The following is a 19,933-nucleotide window of genomic DNA, read 5'->3' on the forward strand; positions in this document are numbered from 1 at the left end:
GTGCAGTGCTGTACTGTGATGCAATATGGACAGGCCACACGTTCATGTTTCTTTTTTAAATCGGGAACTAATTTAAACACCCAACAAGAGAATTATCTAATCATGCGATGAATTAACTACTTTGTTTGATTTATAATAGTAAGTAGGCTATGTATTTCTATAATCATTTATCCCCCAAACACAGAGGATGCCTACCCGACAATCAAGTGGAACCTCAGACCTTCCTTCCTCTATTCATATTCTTGACTGCTTCCCCCCTGCTTAAGGCGTGGGAAATGTCCTATTGTCAAGTCAACTGTGTGAAATAGTGGGATTATAACAACTTTTCCTATTAAGCGAATCTGATATTATGAGGTGGAAACATTATGCAAAGTTTAGATTATTGTCATATGGCGATAAGTAACATCTTGACATCATTGAAATTGATGTCCCCTGAAGTCAGTGCCCTCCGTAGTCCGTGTACAACTCATACTTACCTGGCAGGGGAGACACCATGATCATGAAGGTGGTTCACCCAGGGCGAGGCTCAGCCATTGCACTTCGGCTGTGCTGACTTCTGCGAATTCCCCAAATGTGGGAATCTCGACTGCATAATTTCTGGTAGTGGGGGACTGCGTTCGCGCTCTCCCCTGATTTAGCTGTTTAAAAATAGATTTCATGTGGTCTTATGTAGTTGAAGTCATTGTGGTTCTGGAAGTTAGAGAAGTTTGTTGTAATCAACACATATGATCAGATATAATTCAGCTATAGGCTGTTCCAAGAAAGTAGTGTCATAAATGCTATTAATTGAGGAAGAAACTCTAACAAAACTGCCTTCACAAGGCTAATAATATATAGTCAAAGCATACACGTTTTATAAAGGTGCGTCTAAAGTGTAGTTAATGTTCATAAATGGTCCATTTTACCTGTTGTTAAATCAAAGTTTACAATTGTTTTGTAAGTTAAGGCCACAAACTCTGTGGTAGATAGAGACTGGATAGTAACTAAAAACGCAATGGTTTAAATTAGAGGTGCTCCGATTGATCGGTCGCCGATCATAATCGGCCGATAATCACTTTGGGAAGTATGATCAAAAATCTGAAGGCAATCTGTCATTTTGACGGACTACAATAAAGGCGATTTGTGATTCCCTTATTTTTCATTTCGTGTCATTAGAACGTGATCGTGAATGGACTGAACGTGATTGTACGCGGAAGGAGGTAGGCCATTGCGAAAGTATGTGTGTTTCCTATTCATTAGCTTACTCTCAAATGCCTGCTCAATTTGCTAAACGCGCATGTGGTCAACAGAGACTCGAGGTGCATATGCATCCATCACTCCCGGCATCCCGTGCATGCATACACACAGGCGCGCTGTGGTGCTGTATTTAGAGAGTTTTTACCTCATAAAATAGTGTCTTTTTGGATAAATAATAGCTTTCAGTAAGTGGAAAATGCCTCTCACTGTGTTTCTCTGTTCAGTGAAGCAGCACATAAATGACTTAACCACAGCTTTCTTGTGAGTACAAAACACCTTTTACAGGCACCAGTCATTGTTACTGATTGGACATATGAACATAAACATTTGCTTGTAACTAGATTAGTATTTTATGTCCGACAATCGAAACATTGAATAATAAATAAGTCCAAGTCTAGTGCAACCTCTCCTCAGCTGTCAGTAACAGAGACATTTTTAAAAGCATTAACCCTACTGCAAGGACAGTAAGAAGCATAAAGAAATATCAGATAAAATAATGTAATAAAATTGCTTTGATCACAGCCACTTTATATTGTGGACGACAAAGGGTTTCTGGGACTCATGTCACAGGCTGCTATGTTTTATGAAAATATGTGTTAACACTTTCCTTAAATTTATTTTATTATAAAAGTGGTTTTAAAGCAGTGTAATGCACATTTTAATGCATCTAATGTCTTATAGATAATTGTTATTACAGTTAATACATTATAACACTAAGCAATTCATTGTTGCACTACACATTTTAAATTTGTTATAATTCTTTACAACTACATATAATGCATTACAAAACACATTATGAATATTAATAATGCATTTTACCCTTTAATAACTCTTTATAATGCATTATACATTAGGGGTGGCGAAATTAATCGATTTTACGATGCATCGCGATGCAAACGAGGACGATTCGGTATCTGTTCAGTCCGGTTATTACGTACTTACGTTTTTCTGACGTCATGTCCCATACGAGCTTTAATCAAAAATGCTCCAATTACTCTGTGCACATTTCGGCTTTTATGAAAAATGCGGTAAGCACGACCAGGACAGGACACAAACTGTGTGTAAATCTTGTCACGCACAAATAAAACACACAGGTACCGTGGCCGCTAGGTGTCACTGCGTTGCAACAGAAGAAAACACATGCAAACACAAAAAACACAAGCAAATTCAGAAAGCATCTCCATTGGTTTGTCAACACATGCCCTGGAAATTCTCGCAACACAAACAAACACAGAAACACGCTGCAAATTCTCGCAACACAAACAAACACAGAAACGCGCTGCAAACTGCACGGACGACAACGGAAGTGTTTCCGCGGGACCCCAAAAACTAATGCACCTGATTGGGACGCGCTTCATTTTGACTGTTCAAATTCGTTAGTGGAGTTGTCAGCCACACTGACTATGTCGACTAGAATACGTTTTTAATCATTTTTTTAAACCTTTAACCTTTTTTATAGTTACACTTGTTTAAGTCGAGCAGTTACTACGTCTCATTGTTTTTGTTAACCTGTTCAAATCGACAGGCTAATAATATCCTACGGACGTACGTTAAGAAAGTTAAAATAAAGTTATAAAGCAACTACCTTCAATGTGGCTGACAACTCCACTAACAAATTTGAACAGTCAAAGTGAAGTGTGCCCAATCAGGTGCATCAGTTTTTCCGGGCCCCCGGAAACACTTCCGTTGTCGTCTGTGCAGTTTGCAGCGCGTTTCTGTGTTTGTTTGTGTTGCGAGTATATGCAGCGTGTTTCTGTGTTTGTTTGTGTTTAGAGTATTTGCAGGGCATGTGTCGTCAAACAAATGAAGAGGCTTTTCTGAATTTGCTTGTGTTTATTTGTGTTTGCATGTGTTTTCTTCTGTTGCAGCGCAGTGACACCTAGCGGCCACCGTACACGGGCATGGGTGTAAATCCCGGGGGATGGAGGGGACACTTCCCCCCCACATCCAAGGGTTGTGCCCTCCTCAAATCAAATAAACTTGTATTCTCTATTGTTCTCATATATATGTTTATGTTTACCTAAACCAATTGTGCACTGCCTGCTCTCCGCGTTCATCTCACCTGCACATTGCGCAACATATTTAAGTCAGGTATGCGATCAGTTCATCCGTGGTTGTTGAACTCTAGTAAGAAGGCTATTTTATTCACTTTAAATTAAGTGATTCTCTTTAATGTAGTTCATGCGGATTCATTATTTAATTAGTTGTTGCAAAAAATGCTGATTACTGATGTATTTTACATGATTCTGCTATGTAAGCGACTTACTTAGCTAGTAAACATTAGCGCGTTAACGTTAGCTTGTTACAAAGGACGTCACACACTGCAACTAACACGCCAAAGCTGTTTCCCATGCATTGTTTTATTTTTGGCGACCTTCTCAGCATCTATTTTGTGCAGTATGTTGGTGGCGGATAAGCTAAACATTCAGTTTACTGAAACTAGGGCGATACATCAACGAGTACAACACAGACTTTAAGCATTTGTCACTGTTACTGATTGTTTGTTTGGGTACACGAACATGAACAAAGTTTGTTGGAGGAGGCTGTGCACTGCAGGGGAAAATAACAACTAATCATTAATGTAGATGTACGGTAACTTTATCAGACGATGTTGCAGTATAGATCAGGATAACATGTGTTTAAAAAGTGACTCATTGTTAACATGTAGTATCATGGGTATTGTGATTTTATATTCGTTTCCTGTCTTTACAACAGAGACAAAAAATATAAATGGTATGAAGCTTTTTTGTTCACTTGTATTACAGTATGTGAAAGTTCAGTTCAGTTGTAATATGACTGCAGGTCTGCATGATAAACCTATGAACGTAATGCATATTGTCGCTTTGTGTCGTAGTTTGTACAATTTTGACTGTTTTATTTGTGTCCCCTTCAAAAATTGCTCTTGAGATTTTTTATGTGTATTGTCACCCCACTACTGTTAAAGGAGATTTACGCCCATGCGCCAAGGGTAATACCACAAATGCCAAAGCCCAGACTTGAGTTTTGTTTGATAGTCAAATGAGAGCAGGTAAAATTACAGTTTCAGTTCAGACAAAAATGTGAACTAGTAAAATTGAAATTTGAGACGCCAATTCATCGTCAATGCATCGTGATATCGGATTGAACAGAATCGATGACATAATCGTAATCGAACCGGACCGTGACACCAGTGTATGTTCACACCTCTATTATACATATATGCTTTAAGGAAAGTGTTACCAAATATGTTACTTACTAAAATTCATTTGTTAATTCATGAGAATTTCTCTCCTGGTACTGAGAAAGCTTCAAATAGCTCCTGTAATCGGTGATCGATATCGGCCGATACAGCTTTCAGTGATCGAGAATCAGTGATTGGCTCCAAACATCCTGATCGGAGCACCCCTAGTTTAAATAAAGACAAATAGCTTGAAATTTGTCACAGAATATTACACTCATTAACAAAGGTGTATGAAAATATAACTTAATGTAATTTATAAAGAAAGATAACATTTTAATAACATTTTGTTATTTTCAGTAGAATACATTTTGGCCTGTTATGTTTTAGAATCTGGTTGTAATCTTCTACAAAACATTGCTTTTTTTATCAGTTGTAAACTTTACCCTTGTTTCATTGTCTGTTTTATTTTCATTTGTTGAATGGTTTGTTAGGGCATTGTGTGACCTACTTTGATAGGAATAGTTTTACTGCAATGCTTTATTTGTCCACTTGGTGGCAAAGACGTTACGTATTTAAAACCTTTTTTTAACATCATTCATTTGCTAGACTTGGTGCATAGTTTTGCTGTCCGGTCATCATTGCTTTTTGTAACATTCCCTTTTGAAATCTATCGTGATAAAAGTATATTTTTTGTGTAATTCTAAGAGAATTGTGTCTGTGTTTCTGATTGGTGAAGCCTGTAGCTCATTATAATATCCCCTCTTCCTCTTTTTGTCTTTGTTGAAGAAAGTTTATCTATTTTAACATTCAGCCATATCTTACAGATGCTAGAAAAAAGTATATTGTTGATTTAAATATTGTACAAGAAACTTTTGAGATGAAAATTCCAAAAATAATGTGTTTTACCATCGTTCTATGCACTGTTTCAAAGAATGCATTTCTTGCTTCCATCCATTTATGGGTATCGCTTCTCGGCCTTTTGGCTAAGATCAAGTGTAGTATCTGTTCTTATCAGTTTAATATCTGATACGTCCCCTATCCGGGGACCATATATTAAATTGATTTTTGGAACTGGGAGATGGAATAGGGGCTTGCTCCGACCACTCCACGCATCGACCCGGTATTGCAGTACCTCCGGGAACGGTGCACCCCCCTTTAATGTTGAAAAGAAGATAATACTTATCATAGATTGTAAATTTTGCAAGAAAGTTTAATTTATAAATGTTATAGCAAATTGATGTTATGCGTATAATTGTAGTGATGTAATAATTTTTAATCTTGTATAAACTCCCATGATATTATTTCTTACGTTGAGGTTTGCCCATTGATAATCTAATATTAATCGTGGTTAACTATAATGTCACAGTGTGTACACAAGCTCGAGATCAAGTCCCACCTTCCAATCCCCAAGAAGATCAGCGAGTGGACGACATTTTCAGAATTATGATGAAATCAGAGAAGTCACAAAGTTTAGGAGCAGGACACACCAAAGAATAGCTGTTGTTGTAACACGTAAACACGCTGTATGCAAGCCCCGGAAATGATGTATGTGTGTGTATGCTATACGTTAATCCTATCGAAAGCCAACAGGATCACAATTCTCGTGCTTTGGATCGCCGTATTAATATTAAAACGCCATTTTTTTTTAACGCCGCCAGTATCGAAAGCCAACAGGATCACAATTCGCGTGCTTTGGATCGCTGTAGTAATATTAAAAATGCTGATTTTTTTTAAACGCTGCCAGTATCGAAAGCCAAAAGGATCACAATTCGCGTGCTTTGGATCGCTGTATTAATATTAAAACGCCGATTTCTTAACGTCGCCAGGCGTTAAATAAGCGCCGCATGGTGCAAAATTAACGTCATACGCCGCCACGCGGTTAAGTAACGCCGCGCGTCGATCGACGTTAAGGTAACGTCACTCAAAATGCAAATTTATTAGCTAATATACATAGCCCCTCCTCTTCTGGGTTTGCACGGTCTGCCGGAAATAGAAGGAAATTGGCTTGTTCTGCAGAGCAGGGTGATGGCCATCTTGTCAGGGACTCCTCCCGGTTCTGGACAACGGATGACGAGAGACAGTGGTTTTTTAAGATTGTGGGTTTTAATGGTCATTTCCTAGTTTTCAGACGAGAGCGGGCGTGCTCAGGGTGGTGTGGCCGCAAGCGATTTTGGTATTAAATGCTAAACTAAAATCACATGTCACCAGTTTGAGTTCAGCTATGACACGTCAGAGGGGATCTGGCCCTCCCGGTTGAGGCTGGTTTCTCCCGAGGTTTTTTTCTCCATTAATCAGTCATTGGAGTTTGGGTTCCTCGCCACAGCAGGGCAGTGCTGGCCTGCTCACCGGGAGACTGCATTCATTCATTCATTTATTTATTTAATTAGAAATTAGATATTATTTATTAGAATGATCTTACTCGTTGTATAAATACCATGCACTGTGCTGTGTTTCAACTTTTCTGTTTTTCCTGTTTGCCCCTGTAAAGCTGCTTTGAAACAATACACATTGTGAAAAGCGCTATATAAATAAACTTGAATTGAATTCCTAGTTTTATACCTTTTAAAACACTGTAAAGGGTTTTAAACATGTGTTTTATACCTTTTAGAGCATGTGTTTAAATTTTTAAACATGTTTAACATGTCTTTTATGTCATCCCTTGTTTTTATGTTGTTTTTATCTCTATTTCCAGGATTCACTTTTTGAATGTTTTTATCGTTGTGTAAACTTCTAAATTGAAATGTTAAAAAAGTCATGAAATTGAGATGTAAAAACGATACATGATGTCAATAAACTTTTTTCGAAAGAAAAATCTGTTCTTATCAGTTTAATATCTGATACGTCTCCTATCTGGGGACCATATATTAAATTGATTTTTGGAATAGGGAGATGGAACAGGGGCTTGCTCCATCCACTTCACGTATCGACCCGGTCTTGCAGTACTTCCGTGAATGGTACACCCCCTTCTGCTCAAGTGAAAGAAAGATTTTTGATGGCTCAATAGTTATACTCTTAATGTAATATGTTCTCATTGTTATGTCTTTACTATTAGTGTAAATGTATTGTATTGGTAAGATTGTTGTTTTACCATACTGTTAAACCATTCAAAATGTAACAAAGACATACAGTGGTATGAAGAAGTATTTGGCCCTTTCCAGATGTTTTGTTTTAACATATTTGTCATGCTTAAATGATTCCCAGCATCAATTTTTTTTGTATTACTCATGGAAGACCAGAGTAAATACAAAATGCAGTTATTAAATAATGGTTTTATTTATTAAGGGAAAAAACAATCCAAACATTTCTGACCCTATGTGAAAAAGTAATTGCCCCATGGTAAATCATGAGTAGATTGTGATGAATTGAAAAACTGAGTTAAATTTCACTAGCCACACTCAAGTGATTTCTTGACTCAACAAGTCTGGCAGTAATAAGACTTAAGTAGAACCTGTCTGACAAACTGAAGTAGTCTAAAAGATCTCAAAAAACAAAACATCATCCTGCGATCTAAAAAAAATCAAGAACAGATGAGAAACAAGGTTATTAAAATGTTTCCGTCTAGAAAGGGTTACAACGCCATTTCTATGGATTTGGGATTCCAGCGAAACACAGTAGGAGAAAGCGTGGATCAGTGGTAAACCATCCAAGGAGTGGCCGGCCTATCAAAATCACTACAAGAGCACAACGATGCCTCATCCAGGAAGACATAGAAGATACCAGAACAACATCCAAAGAAATACAGGCCTCTCCAAGGCGAAAAACACTGTTGACCAAAAAGAACACAAAGGCTTGTCACATATTTGCTGAAAAAACATCTTTGGGCAACATTTGGACAAATATTCTTTGGACTGCTGAGACAAATGTTTAACTTTTTGGCAGGTGTGCGTCCCGTTACATCTGGCATAAAACTAACACATTATTCATAAAAAGAACATCATATTGCAGCTTCAGGACCTGGACGACTGGCTATAATTGATGGAATCAGGAATTCTGCGCCTCTGCAATTTGTTTGTGACCTCAAGCTTAAAAGCACTTGGGTTATGCAGCAGTACAATGATCCAAAACACATCAGCAATTCCACCTCTGAATGGCTAAAAAAATCAAAATAAAGGTTTTGCAGTGGCCTAGTCTAAGTCCGCACCTCATCAATTGAAATGCTGCGCCATGACTTTTTAAAAAGGCCGTTTATGCTCAAAGACCCTCCAATGTGGCTGAATAACAATTCTGCGAAGAAGAGTGGGCCAAAATTCCTCCACATTGATGTGAAAGACTTTCGCAAACGCTTGATTACCGTTGTTGCCATCAAAGGTGGCATTTACTTTTTCATATAGGGTCAGAAATGTTTGGATTGTTATTTCCCTTAATACATTTACTCTGGGTTTCTCTTTGTGGTACATTCAAATTTGTTTGAACTGGATCATTTAAGCATGACAAATATGCAAAAAAATAATCATATTCGGGAAGGGGGCAAATAATTTTTAACACCACTGTATAGTAACTAACAAAGACATTTAGTTACAAAATATATATGTATCTCACCAAAATTGTCAAAATTACATGTTTTTTAAGATGATTATAAATAAATATATATTTGTCAGTTTTGCAGTCACGACCATTAAGAAAAACGGTCAGCCCTAAAGGAAGAATGGTTGCGGTATAGACCTGGATTTAAAACAATGGGATAGAAAGAATTCTTGAAAAGGGTTCATCTGCTTCCGCCATGTTTTTCCTCCTCGTGCCTGCTTGAAATTGATATATTATCTAATGGATGTCGCCCTCTGCTGAAATTAATGAGTAAGTTCTCTCCTGCACGTCTAGGGAAAAGAAAAAGAATTAAATAAAAAACTGTTAAAACAATCAATTCTAACATAGTTTTAAAAAGAATCTTTATAGTTAGGTGAATCTATTTCCCCCCACCCCTTATTAGTTGTGTAGTGATGTGTGTTCAAGCAAGTCTGCACATTAGCTGTACATTTGAGTCTTTGCTAACGTGATCTTCTCCAGCAAAGTGAGTGAACATATTTTGTGAAACGAGGTACCCATCAAAATTGGGCAGAAGTTTGACAGAATTGATCCACCAGGGTTGTATCTTACCCACATTTGGTGGGTATTGATTTTAAACCCTGATCGAAAGTGATGTTCCCCAAAGTTAGCTGCCCTCCGTAGTCTGTGTACAACTCATACTTACCTGGCAAGGGAGACACCATGATCATGAAGGTGGTTCACCCAGGGTGAGGCTCAGCCATTGCACTTCGGCTGTGCTGACCCCTGCGAATTCCCCAAATGTGGGAATCTCGATTGCATAATTTGTGGTAGTGGGGGACTGCGTTCGCGCTCTCCCCTGATCAATGCTGGTAAAGAATAGATTATCTTAACATTTATAAACTTTAGGGTATCCAACAAAATAAGTTTTAAATAAGTTTGTGAGATTAATTTTGCCTTAATAGCAATGACAAAACTGGATTGTTTGGTTACTTACCCTGACTCTCACTGGAACTAATTGTGGAGTGATTTGTGCTCTGATATATGGTGCTGGTGCATCCTGCACTCCTACACCACCCCCTCTCTCTCATCCTCTTAAAGGCCATACGGCAAAAATAAATCTTTAAAAAAAATTATCCTAACCGAGAACTGGCACTTGTTATCCAAACATTAACCGTAATTATATAAGATTTTAACATTAATTTTGAATAAAAAAATACATGCCGCATCTCATTTCGAAGGATCCGCCACACACGCCTTCGCATGAGTTATCCGGAGGACTCCGACTTTGAAATGAGAACATCGCTACAGTTGATGAGGGTCAGTGACATGTTCAAGATAAATAAAAATTCACAGATTTATTTCAACATGCAAACAGCAGCATAATGAATTCATCAACGACAGCACCTGCATTCACAGATCACATTTTCAAGACGTCACATTTTCTGCGGCGTTTTGGACAATCGTGTAAAAACTATAATAATATAAATCCAAAATATAAAATAAGCAGGCAAGAAAAAAACTGAAATCATTAACAAATTATGACAAAACAAAAACACAGAAGAAACGGCCAAGTTTATATCCGTCAGAAAGCTTTTTCATTAAAAAAAATAGCAGGCCTACCTCAATCCAAAGCTTGGAATTTTTATTTAATAAAGTAACATGTTTATGTGTTGTGGTGACAGTCTGGAGCTTGTTGTCAATTAGACCCGTGGCAGTAAAGACCATTTCAGAGGGCACGGATGTCCCAGGAATGGCTTTCCACCAGCCAGTCTTAGCTAAATGTATATAAATCTGATCTGCTATACCACCCAAAACCAACATTATTTTTACTTTATTCATATTTCACATTCATTTTTTTACGTCACGTCTATAAGAAGGCAGGGAAACCACCGGTCATGCCGTTTTCTTCTCCTTTCCAAAGTGCACGGGCAGCCGATGCTAGGCATCCACGAGATAAGTAAAATTTATGTAAAGGATAAATTGACGGCTAGCACCGAAATTCCCTTGCAGTAGCTCCACTATTAGCTCTGTTGAGCCGTGGACACGCCGTAAAGACAAAGAATGTCAAAGCGCATTTAAATCAAAGAACTTGAGCGAGCCACTGGCACTCCATTTGGAGGAGTAACGCCCTGACAAATGTGGCCTCAAAAATCACATGAATTACACAAATCCAATTTCGTCAAATGATTTGCTTGATCAGATTTTAATCTGTCTCGAAAACGTGTAAAGGGTATTTACACCTATTTGCATGAGTCTGCATACTCTGTGAATTACTACTTTGCATGTTTTTCTTTCACCATACAGAAAACTAAAAATGTACAAATGTAAATTTAATAATAATTTACAGACTAATTATCCATTTTTTTATTATTAAACTTAAAATAGACATACCTTTTAAATCGTTTAACTAATTGTATTAACTGGTATTTTTTTTTAAAATCAGTTAAACTGTCAAATGGAGTTCCCTTAGTGACAGGGCTTCCAACTCTCGACTAATCAGGAGTTAATGCCATCCCATACATCAGGGGTGGCGAACCTGTTTGGCTTGATGAGCCAAAGAATATATACCTTCAAAGGGCCACATATATGGAAAAAAATTATTAACAAGAACTTTTACACAAAATTAAATGTTAGTTTTCGGGACAAAAAACATCCCTAACATCGAGGCACTTTTTAATGCCAAATATTCCATGCCAGCTAATGTGACTGTCTCTGAATGTTTGGTAAATTTCCGAAAGAGCCGAGCTTGCATCTCTGACTGACGTTTCAACGTTTTTACCTTGTGCTTTCGACCTCGGTATGATGGTGTTTTGTGTAATGGCGCTCAAGATTAGAAGCCTTAAAATGCGACCGTGAAGTCTGGCATATCAAGCAGAAGGGTTTTCTTGTTTCTTTCAACAAAAAAAAATATATCCTCCCATTCAGATTGAAATGTTCTGTGCTCATCAACATATTGTGTGTAGCTTTACGCTTCCCTGACTCCGCCTCCGCCATGATGATTGACAATTACAGTACGAACTAGATGGGTCTACCCGCTAGTAGTGCGTGACGTTTAGTACACAAATAATTATTTCAAAAATAATGTATTTTATTTCAAAATTAATTTGTATATATTTCTGTTTAGCTTAGTTCAGTTTAAAATTATTTAAAAAACAAAAAATGCGATAAGGAAGCAACTTGTGGATATATGATTTTAGAGCTGCAAAGAGGCATTCAAAGAGCCGCGCTCACTAGCCGCGGGTTCGCCACCCCTGCCATACATCATCCCCCCTCCAGTAACCACCCCAGTCCCAAATCCCCCACCCATCCCCCAGGTGAAAAAAACTCTCAAGCTTGACAAGGCATCTAAAACTGTGTACTGGCACAAAGTTGTGAATTTTGCTTTACTTCATGGGGTCTGTATTGTAGGTCTTCATATCGGACCCTAAGGGTCAATATTTTGTGTGGTAGACATCATTTTCCAGCACTGCCTTAACCCTCTTTGGCATGTAGTTCACCAGAGCTTCACAGATTTCAATGAAGTCTTAATCCACTCCTGCATGATGACATCATGGAGCTGGTGGATGTTAGAGACCTTGCATTCCTCCACCTTCCGTTTGAGGATGCCCCAGAGATGCTCAATAGGGTTTAGGTCTTCACCTTTACCCTAAGCTTCTTTAGCAAGGCACTGGTCGTCTTGGAGGTGTGTTTGGGGTCGTTATCATGTTGGAAAACTGCCCTGCGGCCCAGTCTCCGAAGGGAGGGGATCATGCTCTGGTCACAGTACATGTTGGCATTCATGGTTCCCTCAATGAACTGTAGCTCCCCAGTGCCGGCAGCACTCATGCAGCCCCAGATCATAACACTCTCACCACCATGCTTGACTGCAGGCAAGACACACTTGTCTTTGTCTCATTAGACCACAGGACATGATTCCAGTAAACCATGTACTTAGTCTGCTTGTCTTCAGCAAATTGTTTGCGAGCTTTCTTGTGCATCATCTTAAGAAGAGGCTTCCTTCTGGGACGACAGCCATGAAGACCAATTTGATGCAGTGTGGTCTGAGCACTGACAGGCTGACCCCCCCCACCCCTTCAACCTCTGCAGCAATGCCGGCAGCACCCATGCATCTATTTTCCAAAGACTTCCTCTGGATATGACACTGAGCATGTGCACTCAACTTCTTTGGTCGACCATGGCGAGGCCTGTTCCGAGTAGCACTAACGAATCACATGACATTGGGCAGGGTAAATGGCAAATTGGGCCCAAATTGGACATTTTCACTTAGGGTTGTACTCACTTTTGTTGCCAGCAGTTTCCACATTAATGGCCGTGTGTTGACTTATTTCAAGGGGATAGTAAATCCCTGTTATACAAGCTGTACACTCAGTACTTTATATTGTAGCAAAGTTTCATTTCTTCAGTGTTGTCACATGAAAAGATATAATAAAATATTTACAAATATGCCTAACTTCTGTGAGATACTGTATATAGATTTTTAACTTTATAATGAAGTTGCAGCTAAAATGAACCAACCCACTTCTTTAAATACTACAGACCAAAGGTAGAGACAATTTATTATACATTTTAATAAAAATTAAATAAACGAATTTTAGTTTCAGAAACAGACAAAAACAAAGTTGTAGTACTACTTTAACCACAGTTTTGTGAGATTAGGAGAAAAAAATGGAAGGACAATTAAGTGACATGTTATGTTCTATTTTATTATTTACACTTAACTTGAAGAACTCTGTGACTGAAAAGAAAAGTTGTTTATGAAGTTGAGTTGTTTGAGAAGATCCTGTAATTTAATGCAGCTTGATGTACTGCATTTAGGGAAATTGGGAGAAACCATAATTTGACTTATGAAAATGAAATATTTTATGAACAAATGCATTGAAGAAAAGTAAATATGGTTTTATATATAGTGTCAATTATAGTTGTTAGGTAGAAAACTGTAATCTGCCAAAATCGGAATAGGCAGGTCTCACTTATAAAAATACGGAACACCCGAATGGGCCAAGAAAATCTTCCCCTGCAAAGTTTGTGAACATATTTTGTGAAACAAGGTACCCATCAAAATTGGGTAGAGGTTTGACCGAGTGACCCACCACGGTGAGAAGGGGGAGTCTGCAGACCTGGAGCATGCAGTTTTACGCCCCTGCAGTTTTACGCCCTGTGCAGTTTTAGGACCCTGTTGTTCCTTATTTCTCCAGTAGGGGTTCGCTGTTCATTATGAACCACCAGAACAGACCTAACAGATAACTTCATCGTCTATCGGGAGTTAGAGGTATGGTTAATAATCGTTTTTGTTACTAAGAATTGGTCCAACAATGCATCGTTTTTTGACGATTAATTGATATTGTTATGAATTAATTTAAACATCTTAACATATATATAATATAGATATTGGTGAGTGTAATTTAAACTCAAAGACAATACAATTAATACTTATTGGCCACCAGGTCAATGTTGTCTCTGGATCAGCCTTAGCTAACCACGTGTAGGCCAACTCGATATCTCTTACTCATTCTCATATTTATTTTCTTTATAATTTATTCTCATTTTGTCTCCGTAGTCAATGCGAGATGGCCTGTCCTGGTATTCTTCTGACCCTGTCAACTTGCATTATATATTATATATAAACCATTTCAGTTTATCTGCACACATACTCAAGTTTTTTTTTAAATAAAAAAATCAATAATTGAGCACCAACAACCACAAACATGTTCAAACTCAAATTGAAAACATAGTCCCATATGGATCTTGATTTGAGTGGTTAAAGAGATGATCCCATTATCTATCTAAATACAATATACCTCTTGATATTTTCCATTGAATATTTTAACTTAATGATCTGGATTAAATTGTATGAGCACCCTATGTGGGTTTTATCACGTTTGTGATTGTTAGTGCTCAATTAATCCATCTTGTTTTCTTAATAGTAGTTGTTGGCTGGCTAATTAATCTCATTGATCTCGTTTGTAATAATACTTGGAAATAATTAAACAAATATTAAATGATCATACAGTTGTACTGTCTTGTTATTTGAAGGTAACTTTATAACATGCCTATACATTCACAACAAACACTCAAGTCTTTTATATATATATATATATATTTGTATATAACTAGGCCACATTATATTATATATTATTTTTGTACTAAGTATCTGATCCAACTGTGTGTATTATTAATTTTTCAATTCACTAAAACACTTTGCACTTGCAATTGCAAATCAATTGTCTCCTCTAAACTGTGTATTAAGACCGTTAGTAGATATCTACAAATATTTTAAACTGTTCTGCATATCGTTACATTGTCAACAAAAAATAATGGTAACTAAAGATATTTGGTTAGCAGTTTGATTCATATTTTACTTTGTCAATCAACTCCCCCTACTGGAGAAATAAGGAACAGCAGGGGCGTAAAACTGCCGGGCGCAAAACTGCATGCTCCAGGTCTGCAGACTCCCCATATAGACCACGGTTGTATTTTACCCACATTTGGCAGGTATTGATTTCAAACCCTGGTCAAAAGTGATGTTCCCCAAAGTTAGTTCCCTCCGTTGTCTGTGTACAACTCATACTTACCTGGCAAGGGAGACACCATGATCATGAAGGTGGTTCACCCAGGGTGAGGCTCAGCCATTGCACTTCGGCTGTGCTGACCGCTGCGAATTCCCCAAATGTGGGAATCTCGATTGCATAATTTGTGGTAGTGGGGGACTGCGTTCGCGCTCTCCCCTGATTATGCTGGTAAAGAATAGATTATTTGAATTCCATTATTTGCTAAATTATATAACCAAAACAAATTTTCATTTGTAAGATGGAGCGTCTTGGGTCGTAGTTCTTTCTACGGCCCCACCCCCTCTCTCTCAAGATTCAAGATTCAAAGGAGCTTTATTGGCATGATATAAGAAAATTTACATTGCCAAAGCACAAAATTAAATATAAACATGCAGAAATACAGATTAAGATAAAAAATAAGATAGAATAAAATTAAAAGTCTATAAGTAAAAATATATATATATACATCTCAATATAAACAGAAAAACAGTTTTAATTAAAGTTCTCAATGAGGGTGACAGTGTCAGTTTGTGTGTATTGTCCTGTCAGTGTTGTTTTGTGTTGTGCTGGTTGTTCTTTGGTCGTGGCAGGACTTGACATATCTTGCAGCCAGGTTTGAGCTTCTTGAGTTTTCTCCCAGTATGTATGAGATCTTGTCCTCTCTCATCCTCTTCACTTCCTGTCCTCTCCAAAATCACTGTCTGTCCAATAAAGATCAAATGACAAAAATAAACCTTAAAAAAATACCCTAACTAAGAACTGATACTCGTTATATGAACAATAACCGTTAACTGGTAAGATTTTGATATTAATTTTTTATTAAAAAAATACATGCTGCATCTCATTTTGAAGGACGCAGACTTTGAAATGAGAACACGGCTACAGTTGATGATGGTGCTTGAAATGTTCAAAATAAAAATAAAAAATTCACAGATTAATTTCAACATGCAAACAGCAGCATAACGATGCAGCGGTTTTAGCTGCATGTTAAAATAAAGATGAGTTTAACTCCCCAAATAAGATTCTCCACCAGATCTATCAAGATCACATACATGAAATGAGTTATTTAAAACGTCAATTTCAGTCAAGGAATTAGTTTAGCTCAAAGGAAAATACGTATACTAATCGTCAATACACATACATATTTTACATTTCTGATTAGGAGTATAGTGATAACCACCTGCAGGAGGGACCGTAAGGGGCTGGTGCTTAGTGGATCGGGTGGCAGTCGAAGGCGGGGGCCTCGACAACCCGATTCCTGGACGCGGAATCTAGCTCTTGGGACATGGAACTTAATCTCTCTGGCAGGGATGGAGCCTGAGATTCTGCGTGAGGTTCAGAGATTCCGACTAGAGATAGTTGGGATCACCCCTACGCACAGCTTGGGCTCTGGAACCACACTCCTCTAGAGAGGATGGACTCTTCACCACTCTCGAGTTGCCCATGGTGAGAGGCGGCGGGCTGGTGTGGGTTTGCTTATAGCCCCCCAGCTCAGCCGCCATGTGTTGGAGTTCACCCGGTGAACGAGAGGGTCGCTTACCTGCGCCTTCGAGTTGGGGATAGGTCTCTCACTGTCGTGTGCGCATATGGGCCAAACGGCAGTGTAGAGTACCCGGCCTTCTTGGAGAGTCTAGGAGGTGTGCTGGAAAGCGCTCCAACTGGGGACTTTGTCGTTCTGCTAGCGGACTTCAACGCCCACGTGGGCAGCTACAGTGACACCTGGAGGGGCGTGATTGGGAGGAACGGCCCCCCTGATCTGAACCCGAGTGGTGTTCTGTTATTGGACTTCTTTGCTAGTTACAGCTTGTCCATAACGAACACCATGTTCAAGCATAAGGGTGTCCATCAGTGCACATGGCACCAGGACACCCTAGGCCGGAGGTCGATGATCGACTTTGTGGTTGTTTCATCTGACCTCTGGCCGTATGTCTTGGACACTCGGGTGAAGAGAGGGGCGGAGCTGTCAACTGATCACCACCTGGTGGTGAGTTGGATCCGATGGCGGGGGAGGAAGCTGGACAGACTTGGAAGACCCAAACATACTGTGAGGTCCTGATGGGAACGTTTGGCCGAATCGCCTGTCAGGGAGATCTTCAACTTCCACCTCCGGCAGAGCTTCGACCAGATCCCGAGGGAGTCTGGAGATATTGAGTCCGAGTGGACCATGTTCTCTACCTCCATTGTCAACGCGGCCACTCGGAGCTGTGGCCGTAAGGTCTCCGGTGCCTGTCGAGGCGGCAATCCCTGAACCCGGTGGTGGACACCGGAAGTAAGGGATGCCGTCAAGCTGAAGAAGGAGTCCTATCGGGCCTGGCTGGCTTGTGGGACTCCAGAGGCAGCTGACAGGTACCGACAGGCCAAGCGGAGGGCAGCCCGGATGGTTGGGGAGGCAAAAACTCGGGCCTGGGAGGAGATCGGTGAGGCCATGGAGAAGGACTATCTTTCGGCCTCAAAGAGATTAACCCGTCCGGCGCCTCAGGAGGAGGAAGCAGTGCTCCTTCCATCCTGTTTACAGTGGAGGTGGGCAGCTGTTGACCTCGACTGGGGATATCATCGGGGGTGGAAGGAATACTTCGAGGATCTCCTCAATCCCGCCGTCACGTCTACCATTGAGGAATTCACCGAGGTAGTCAAGAAACTCCTCTGTTGCAGGGCACAGGTGGTGGATGAGATCCGCCCGGAGTACCTGAAGTCTCTGGATGTTGGGGGGCTGTCTTGGCTGACACGTCTATGCAGCATTACGTGGCGATCGGGGACAGTGCCTTTGGACTGGCAGGGGGGATGGTGGTCCCTCTTTTTAAGAAGGGGGACCGGAGGGTGTGCTCCAACTATCGGGGACCACACTTCTCGGCCTCCCCGGGAAAGTCTATGCCAGGGTACTGGAGAGGAGAATCCGGCCGATGGTAGAACCTCGGATTCAGGAGGAACAGTGTGGTTTTCGTCCCGGTTGTGGAACACTGGACTAGCTCTATACCCTCTACAGGGTGCTGGAGGGTTCATGGGAGTTTGCCCAACCAATCAACATGTCTTGTGTGGATTTGGAGAAGGCATTCAACTGAGTCCCTCACGGCATCATGTGGAGGGTGCTCTGAGAGTATGGGATTCGGAACCCTTTGCTAAGGGCTATCCGGTCCCTGTACGATCAGAGCAGGAGCTTTGTTGGCATTGCCGGCAGTAAGTAACTTGTTCCCGGTGCATGTTGGACTCTGGCAGGGCTGCCCTTTGTAGCTGGTTCTGTTCATGGACAGAATTTCTAGGCGCAGCCAGGGGCCGGAAGGTGTCGGGTTTGGGGACCACACGATTTCATCTCTGCTCTTTGCGGATGATGTTGTCGTGCTGGCCCCATCAGACCATGACCTTCAGCAAGCACTGGGACTGTTTGCAGCCGAGTCTGAAGCGGCTGGGATGAGAATCAGCACCTCCAAATCCTAGGCCATGGTTTTAAGTCAGAAAAGAGTGGCCTGCTCACTTCAGGTTGGTGGAGAGTTCCTGCCTCAAGTAGAGGAGTTAAAGTATCTTGGGGTCGTGTTCACGAGTGAGGGAAGGATGGAACGGGAGATTGACAGACGGATTGGTGCAGCCTCTGCAGTAATGCGGTCGCTGTACCGGTCCGTCGTGGTGAAGGAGCTGAGCTGTAAGGCGATGCTCTCGATTTCCCACTCAATCTACGTTCCTACTCTCATCTCTGGTCATGAGATGTGGGTCATGACCAAAAGGACAAGATCTCGAATACAGGTGGCCGAAATGAGCTTTCTCTGCATGGTGGCTGGGGGATCCCTTAGAGATGGGGTGGGAAGCTCGGTCACTCGGGAGGAGCTCCGAGTGGATCCGCTGCTCCTCCACATCGAGAGGGGCCAGCTGAGGTGGCTCGGGCATCTTTTCCGGATGCCCCCTGGACGCCTTCCCAGTAAGGTGTTCCGGGCATGTCCCACCGGGAGAAGACCCCTGGGAAGACCTAGGACACGCTGGAGGGACTATGTCTCCCGGCTGGCCTGGGAACGCCTCTGTGTCCCCCCGGAAGAGCTGGAGGAAGTGTCTAGGGAGAGGGAAGTCTGGGCATCCCTGCTTAGACTGCTGCCCCCGCAACCCGGCCCTGGATGAAGCGGAAGAAAATGGATGGATGGATGGATAAAAATCCTATATGTATTCGTCCAGCAAATGCATTGATGATTTATACACTAACGTTATCTCATGACCATAAGTAATGTGACTTTACCAAACAGAATTAAGAGCAGAGGTAGCATAGATCGAAACACAGTTTAAGTGACCTGTTTGTGAGTGTGAACACAGAGAACCCATCACAAATGCCTTTATGGTTTTTACTAAACTCTACACGGTAACATAAATGACGATCGCTTAAACACAAACAAATTCATAAGACATGAAACACAAATGGCTAGAAGCGCAGAGAGAGAGAGAGAGAGCGAGGGCATGTCCGCGAGGCAGGTAAAACATGTCTGAAAACCAATAAAGTCATCTTTAACAAAGAGGCACGCTCTTAACG

General features: G+C 40.5%; 5 non-coding genes across 5 annotated transcripts; all 5 read left to right on the top strand.

Annotated features, from left to right (window-relative positions):
• The first annotated feature begins 468 nt into the window (after nt 1–468).
• Nucleotides 469–632, top strand: LOC130430618 (U1 spliceosomal RNA). The gene has a single exon (XR_008907872.1). It is a non-coding gene; the product is annotated as a U1 spliceosomal RNA (small nuclear RNA).
• A 4,727-nt stretch (nt 633–5,359) lies between these two features.
• LOC130430918 (U2 spliceosomal RNA) lies at nt 5,360–5,550 on the top strand. Its single transcript, XR_008908047.1, has one exon. It is a non-coding gene; the product is annotated as a U2 spliceosomal RNA (small nuclear RNA).
• A 1,622-nt stretch (nt 5,551–7,172) lies between these two features.
• LOC130431040 (U2 spliceosomal RNA) lies at nt 7,173–7,361 on the top strand. The gene has a single exon (XR_008908093.1). It is a non-coding gene; the product is annotated as a U2 spliceosomal RNA (small nuclear RNA).
• Nucleotides 7,362–9,576: 2,215 nt separating this feature from the next.
• LOC130430561 (U1 spliceosomal RNA) lies at nt 9,577–9,740 on the top strand. The gene has a single exon (XR_008907856.1). It is a non-coding gene; the product is annotated as a U1 spliceosomal RNA (small nuclear RNA).
• A 5,705-nt stretch (nt 9,741–15,445) lies between these two features.
• Nucleotides 15,446–15,609, top strand: LOC130430748 (U1 spliceosomal RNA). Its single transcript, XR_008907907.1, has one exon. It is a non-coding gene; the product is annotated as a U1 spliceosomal RNA (small nuclear RNA).
• The last annotated feature ends 4,324 nt before the right edge of the window (nt 15,610–19,933 follow it).

Source organism: Triplophysa dalaica, chromosome 1, assembly GCF_015846415.1.
Source record: "Triplophysa dalaica isolate WHDGS20190420 chromosome 1, ASM1584641v1, whole genome shotgun sequence".
Classification (NCBI taxonomy): Eukaryota; Metazoa; Chordata; class Actinopteri; order Cypriniformes; family Nemacheilidae; genus Triplophysa; species Triplophysa dalaica.